Source organism: Rhineura floridana, chromosome 4 (assembly GCF_030035675.1).
Source record: "Rhineura floridana isolate rRhiFlo1 chromosome 4, rRhiFlo1.hap2, whole genome shotgun sequence".
NCBI classification, from domain to species: domain Eukaryota; kingdom Metazoa; phylum Chordata; class Lepidosauria; order Squamata; family Rhineuridae; genus Rhineura; species Rhineura floridana.
In genome coordinates, this window is record NC_084483.1 from 118,059,901 (window position 1) to 118,067,765 (window position 7,865).

General features: G+C 45.2%; 1 protein-coding gene across 1 annotated transcript in view; it reads right to left on the bottom strand.

Moving 5' to 3' along the window:
* Window positions 1–5,553, bottom strand: part of SYNE1 (spectrin repeat containing nuclear envelope protein 1) — a 598,390-nt gene extending 592,837 nt beyond the window's left edge. The window contains exon 1 of the mRNA XM_061624165.1: window positions 4,792–5,553. The gene's annotated coding sequence lies outside the window, so the exon portion shown is untranslated. The remainder of the gene's footprint in view (window positions 1–4,791) is intronic.
* Between the last annotated feature and the right edge of the window lie 2,312 nt (window positions 5,554–7,865).

The following is a 7,865-nucleotide window of genomic DNA, read 5'->3' on the forward strand; positions in this document are numbered from 1 at the left end:
CAAAAGTAATTAGAGAAAAAAAGATGAAACATATAACTATCTTTACAAACATTAAATACAAACACTAAAATACTAAAAATATTAAAATGCCTGGGCAAAGAGGAAGGTTTTCACCTGGCGCCGAAAAGATAGTAAAGTAGGCGCCAGGCGTACCTTGTCAGGAAGGGTGTTCCATAATTCGGGGGCCGCTACCGAGAAGGTCCTCTTTCTTGTAGTCGCCTTCCGGGCGTCTTTCTGAGTAGGCACCCGGAGGAGGGCCTTCGATGTTGAGCGCAGTGTATGGGTAGGTTCATATCGGGAGAGACGTTCCATCAGGTATTGTGGGCCCGTGCAGTGTAAGGCTTTATAGGTTAAAACCAGCACCTTGAATCGGGCCCAGAAACATATGGGCAGCCAGTGCAAGCGGGCCAGAATCGGTGTCACATGTTCCGACCGCTTGGTCAGTTATTAATCTGGCCGCTGCATTCTGCACAAGCTGCAGTTTCCGAACCGTCTTCAAGGGCAGCCCCACGTATAGTGCATTGCAGTAGTCCAATCTTGAGGTTACCAGAGCATGGACAACTGAAGCAAGATGTTCCCTGTCCAGATACGGGTGTAGCTGGGCTACCAGCCTAAGTTGGTAAAAAGCACTCCGTGCCACCGAGGCAACCGTGCCTCAAGTGACAAGGACGGGTCCAGAAGGACTCCCAAGCTGCGCACCTGCTCCTTCAGAACAGGTCGAACATCCAACTGGTCAGGGGATCCATTTACTAACAGCATCTCAGTCTTGTCTGGATTGAGCTTCAATTTGTTCGCTCTCATCCAGTCCATTATAGCAGCCAAGCATCGGTTTAGGACCTTGACAGCCTCACCTGAAGAAGATGAAAAGGAGAAGTAAAGCTGCGTATCATCAGCGTACTGATGAGAACACACTCCAAAACTCCTGATGACAGCACCCAGCAGCTTCATATAGATGTTAAAGAGCATGGGGGACAGAACTGATCCCTGCGGGACTCCATATTGGAGCACCCAGGGTATCGAGTAGTGCTCCCCAAGTAAGTCTAGTGGCACACCAAGTGAATATCTAATTTATTGTGGTATGAGCTTTTGTAAGTAGGGAAGAAAGAAGACTATACACAAGCAGGAAGGAAATGAAACCAAAAAAATGGAAGAACCATTAACAACAGGGATGTGGGACCTGTGGCCTCTAAATGTTGTCGGTTTTGTTGACTGGGGATTTTGGGAGTTGGAGTCCAACAACATCAGGACAGCAACAGGTTCCCCACCCCTGCTTAAAGTGTGATCTTATAAGTAGCAGAAGTAACAATATTACCTTTACTTTTTTATTATTTTACTGTACACCATCCCGATATTTTAGGAGAGGGTGGCTTCTAAATACTTTTATAAATAAATGAATGGAAATGGACTGCTTTCAAGTCGATTCCGACTTATGGGCGACCCTATGAACAGTGTTTTCATGGTCAGTGGTATTCAGAGGTGGTTTTACCACTGCCATCCTCTGAGGCTAAGAGGCAGTGACTGGCCCAAGGTCACCCAGTGAGCTTTGTGGCTGTGTGGGGATTCGAACCCTGGTCTCCCAGGTCATAGCCCAGCACTTTAACCACTACACCACACTGGCTCTCTATAAATAAATACAGAAGATGTATTCCTATTCCCCACCCCTAAGCATGATTACATAAGAAAATCACATTGGGGCTTACGTCTGAGTAAAAATGCATGCAGTGTGATCCCGTACATGTTTATTCAGAAGTACAATTAAGGTCAACGAAATGCACTCTTGATGTGCACGGGATTGCAGAGATAAGGGATTCCTGTCATTAGCAGCCTATTTCTGGGAATGAGTACAGTAATTGAGAGATGACCAAGGTACAAATACTGTCTGGCAGGTCTTGCAGTGCTATTAAGGTAATATAAAGTAATGTTTTATTTCTTTGTACTGCTGGAGTGGGGGATTCTGAGGTATAGATGTCATGCTTAAAATTATGGTGCCATTTTCCCCCTACGTCTCAAAACAGAAAGGAAATATTTTCTTTTCCTAGACACTAGGGCCCATGTTATCAAATGATATAATTCACACTGGCTTCATTAAAGTTAGTAGGGCTGAGTCAACTTTCTCAAACAGGAAGTCTGGGCATGAAGGGAAAAAAACTCTTCATCTTTCAGATTTTTCATTCAACTTGAATAAGCCAAAATACACATTATGATTTTTAAACCTATTGTTTAGAAGCCATTAAGTAAACATTCTGTTTGAAACATAACACATGTGCCCTAAAGCTTACTAAAACACATGTGACTTGGACAATCCAAAGATTAATGTTCATCTTGATTTAGTTCATAATAAGTAACAAACAGTAGAATTGTTAGTCACTAAATAAAAAAAAATAGAGACATAGGAGTCACACTCAGCCTTATCACAAATGAAAAGGAACAAATAAAAGCAGATATAGTTTCTGTGTACTGCTTCATACTACTCCTATTTCAAGTTGGCTCAGTGAGTCTCTCAAACTGTAGGGTGGGTCCCCTTGAGGGGGATGGAAGGGATACTGGGATAAAGTATATGCAGTGTTCCAGGGAAGGATCCAGAGGTGAATGATACCTTCCTTCCTAGTCTGTGAGGACCTGGGTAGACTAAATGCCCCCAGCAGTGATTCATACTCGTGTTGAGGTAGTCAGAAGCCACTCTGCCCCATCATCCCAATGTGATTTGAGAACAAGTTTCAGAAAGCGCTACTTTGCTCATATTTTTCCATGTAAGTGGCTTAAGATGGAGGTCAGATGTAACCTGTTGCATTGTTAGTGTCTGCAATTACTACTTGGATTCATTGACACTTCAACTCAATAGCAGCCCTTATATTCAAAACTATGTGCAGGTATCTCTATATATTCACTTTTAGACCAGGTGGTTAGTGCTGGCTTGGGTGGGGCTCCAGAAGGTATTGTAAGTTATAAAAGTTCAAGAACACTAGGTTAGCTGGTTCCACTTTTCGCATGAAACCATGTATGCTAGGTTAAAAAAAAGTATCGTATATCCCTTAAGCTAATGTGCAGGTGAGTGCTGAGTTACAGGATTGAAGTTGTTGCATATAATAATGAATAGCAATTCCCTAAATAAGGAGCTGCAATATTTATAGTTAGATAGTTCCTTCAAGTTTCTGGTATGTCATTTATTCTTCAAGCTAAGCAGCATGCTCCTATACACATTTTTTCAATGAAAATCGTTTCCTTGTAAAGCCACAACGCTACTTGGCCATTACTTAGATCTACTTAGTAGCTGCCCCACTGATTTCAGTGAAGTTTCCTTTAAATAAACAAGTGACTCCAGCCTTGCAACTCAATCCTATACATGTTTACTCAGAAGTAAATCACCACTGAGTTCAATCGGATTTTTCTCCAAAAGAAGCATACAAAGGATTGAAATTTTGATTAATAGTTTCTTGATTCACAATAAAATCAAAGTTCAGAAAAGATTTGTTTCCTCCAAAATAGTGAAAGCCCCCCCCCCAGCCATTATGAACACTTTATTTTGCAATTATTTGATAGGGTCAAGTGCTACAAATATACCTGTTCCTCCATTGGAAATAAAATAATTCATGATTTATAAATGCTGGCCAGCATTAATATTACACATACACCAAAACACATTTTGTTTTTAGTTCTGCTCACACAACAATTTCAGCACATTGTAGGTGTCTGAGGCCAAGTGGATACAAATATAGTCACACAAACACACATTGGAAAGCTGTCAATTTCGTGGCATCAGCATGAAAGGCTTTGCATCCAAAGCTCTTTACCAGTGTTACAATCCCCTGCACAATGGCATACTACAAGGCTAGAACAGCCTTGTAGATGTAAAAAAAAAACCCACAAAATGTTTCATAAGGTGCCTTGACCAGAAGGAGCTGTAAATCATTGAGCAACTGACTACCTACAAGGCTGAGCTAATGCAACAGACAGTCTCCAGTACTAGCATGTTATGGACTAATGGAATTTTCAGTGTCAAATTCCCACAAATTAACTGGCTGCTAAATGTTTCTGCTTAAAAAGTTTGTACATGCACTAGCTTAGTCCATTCAAGTTGGAGTTTTGGACTGTTTGTTGTGATTCTTTTGCATATATTAAGCAAAACTATTCTTCTGTACTCAGAAAGATTTTTTTAAAACCACGGGAGGAAATAGGCAAAAAAAAAGTGAGTCATCACTTCCTAAGCAAAAGTTATTTTGCCTTCAGTTGCATGAGCTGAATATAAACTATCAGTATTACAGGTATATTTTGCAGATGCTTGGCCAAAACCTATTGATCACGCTGCCACAATACCCAGCCCTTCCCACTCAACAGAGGCTACATTATTTTGCTGGAGAAATTTCTAATCAGGTTCTGGTCGTGGCGATTGGTTTGTGTGTGTTTTTAATTAGATTTTGGATCTGGTTCATTAGCCCACAGAAAACCACACAAATCAAACGAGCCCACTGACTTGACTAGAAAACGATTTTGCCCCCAAAATAGTTCTGGGTCTAAATCTGCTCCAGCTTAATTGCCTATGGGAGAGCGACTGATCGCGTTTGAAATCTGCTTTGTACGCAAGCCGCCTGTAAACGTACAACATCTCAAAGGTAGCAGCGACGCTGTCCCTTGTACCTCCCCTGCCCCATTCCGCCTCCCCGACGGACATGACAGCGCAGAAAGCAGAAGCATCTCCACGTTGGCGAGAAGACAAACGAGAGCCCGCCAATACCGGGGGGGGGGGAGAGAGACAAAGTTGCCTCCCTTGCAATCTCCAGGCGCCGTTTGTACCTCCTTTGAGCTCCCAGCCAGGGACTCTTCGTAGCAGCTGCTGCTGCCCCTTTGCCAGTGCTCACTTCTCGGTAATTCCGAGGTACCCTCTGGAAAAGACGCCGGAACCGCTGTCTCTCGCCTGAATCCCAGAGCTTCGGAGCGGACAGAAAGCCCTTGGCTGGCTCCCTGGTTACCGCGGGCAACAATCCCACCCCAGCGACAGCCGTATACACACATACGCACGCACTGCTGCACCTAGCAGCCGCCGGGTCTGAGGAAGCTCCGCCTCTCTCTCCTTCCCTCCGCCTCTCTCTCCTTCCTTCCTTCTGCAAAGCACGCAGAGCTTCTCAGCGGCAGGCGGAATTTCTTTTATTTTGTGCGGGAGGGAAGGAAAGGGAGCAAAAGCCGGTGCGTGCGCGTCTACTGGGCTGTGGAGAGAGGGAAACGGACCCGGTGTGGTTTGTTTTGCGCTCCCGGTATACTGTTGGAGGGATGCTGCGTGAGGCTGCGGAGGAGGCCGGTTGCGTGTGCGCACGCGGCGAGGCTCCATCGGTGGGGGCCATGCAGAGTCTCTCTCCCCCCCTCCCGCCTGCCCGACAACGAGCGCGCGCGCATACGCTGCGCTTGACTGTTTTCTTGCGGTGTTTCCCAGAAAGCCAGAGTAGTTGCGCGGTGGTTTGTTGTCAGTCGCGTGTGTGGTCGCGTGTGCCGCTCTCCCTCTTCCCGCTTTGGGCAAAGGAAAGGAGCGCACACTTCTTTACCGCCCCGTACCCCATCTTAGGCATCCAACAGCTGTAGCAATGCTCCGTTGAGTCCCTCCTGCCAAAGCCAAGCTTATTTATCACGCTTTAGTACCACAGAGGGTGGCCCACGCGCGCGTGTGCTGCAGGGAGAAACGCTTCTGCATGGGAGGCCCTCCATTTTTTTCGAGGGCAGATTCACTCACGTGATGTCACGGTTAGATTCGAGGAGGTGAACGAGGCCACTGCATCGCTTCAAAACAGCCAACAGACTGCACCTTTCTTGCAGTTAAAACTCTGCAGATGGTGATGGGTTTGATGACATTTTCAGGCACATTAGAATTCTGGCCGTGCTGAACACAGAAATTATGTCAAGGACAACTTAAAGTCATGTGATGTTCATAAGCAAAGCTTAGCTATACTTGATCCCCTGGTGCATCCTGCCAGTGACCTGTTAACATTAAAGCCTTTATTCCACCTCAGGCATTGCTCTGCCACAGTCAGTTGGAAGTGGATGTGGGTCTGTTACATAGTTCCACATGGCACTTGGTACAGCATGATAGCAACACAGGAAGCTGTATTATGCCAAGTCAGGTCATTGGTCCATCTAGCTTAGTATTTTCTACACTGACTGGCAGCAGCTGTCCAGAGTTTCAGGCAGGACCTTTCCTGGACCTACTTGGAAACACCAGGGATTGAACCTGGGACCTTCTGTATACAAGGAATAGGGGTTTAGTAGTCTAGGGTCACGGGAGGTCTTAGGCCCTTTACTTTTTGGGGCACCAAGTCCCAATAAGGTACCTATGTTTCCAGCATCCTACGAGCCACTGAGAAGAGTCCCAATGAGTGTAAATTGAAAGTAAGCCATTATGACTTCATTATTCCTACTTCAAAAAGCCAAAACAAGTGGTGGAGTCTCTAATTGCAGAAGAAGAGACAATGAATCCTGATGACAGCATCCTTTCTACCTCATCAAGCAGTTTGGTAGCAGCAGGAGATTAACACTGAATTCAATAATTCAAGCAATATCTCTTGGCAGTGAGAAAGGGCAGCCAAATGGTTACAGTGACAGAGAAGCAGAAAGCAGTATCCAAACCTGGCCAGATTATTCTATAATTTTAGAAGGTTTTATAACCTTCAAAGAAGGGGTGGCTGTGACTATCAAGGGACCTGGCCCTTCTGAATTTGCCACTACACTACTGCCAAGGAAGACTGCCACAGAGCTACAATCTTCATTATTGATTATCCATTGCAATCCCAAAGTGCCCATCTCCATGGCACAGGGCAAAATCGGGTAGCTCATTTCTGCTTTAGCACAAAAATAAAATGATCATTTTAAAGAAAATAAAAAAGCAAATGCAGGCTGTTGAAAAGTAATGGGGGAATTTGTTGCAGGCCATGTAATGGTGAAAGTGCAAGGAAGTACTGGACCTTAAAATCCTATTAGAGGGTTTGTGGGGAAGTGGCAACTTCCTCTCCTGAACAACTGGTCTGATGAATTTGAACTATTGAAAAAAGGGTTCCATGGATGCAGGACCAGTCATGGTGGCAACGCTGTAATAAAGTGCAAGACAAATAATAAGAAAAGTTGGACTTTACCAGCCTCATCACCAGCTATGCCATGAACCAGCCTTTTGGTCCCCAGATTGTGCTGGACTACAGTCCCATAATTCTTGACAATTGGCCATGCTGGCAGGGGCTGATAGAAGCTGTAGTCCAGCAGTACCTTGGGACCCAAAGGTTGGAAAAAGGCTGCCATGAACCATTCTTCCACATAAGGGGAGTTGGTAGTGCTATGAAAGAGTGCTGTTGCAATTGCACTGAAAGTCAATAAATAAAATCTCAAGCCTGGGCTCCCAATTACACAGGGAGCCTTTCTTTATGCCCATGGTGGGGTGGGAGATGGGACATAAAAAGACCTTGATGGATCAGGCCAACAGCCCATTGTGACGCCCTTCCCTGGCTCTCACTGTCAGGTTCCTACCTGCTCGTGGTTACTGCCTGTCACTAGGCACCACCAGGGACTCCACCAGTCCGGACTGTCCTTTTTTATGGTTTCTCTCCCTGCTCTAGCACAGATCTCAACAGATCCCCCTGCTAGGCAGCACCACCAGTCACGTCCTATAACCAGTATTCCCAGAGACTCTGCCTGAGTCTCTCTATCAGGTTACCTCTGTGACTGAGTGCTTAAGCTGTCCCACTCCCTTTGTATCAATGCTGATAATTCTGGTTTGCTCTGAATACTTGTGGTGTTATTCTTCCCTTCCCCGCTGCCACCATTTGTCACTCTTCAGCCTTGGTATTTACCTTACCCTCCCTTCTGGTCTGTGAAACCTCAGCCAAGGATCAGGC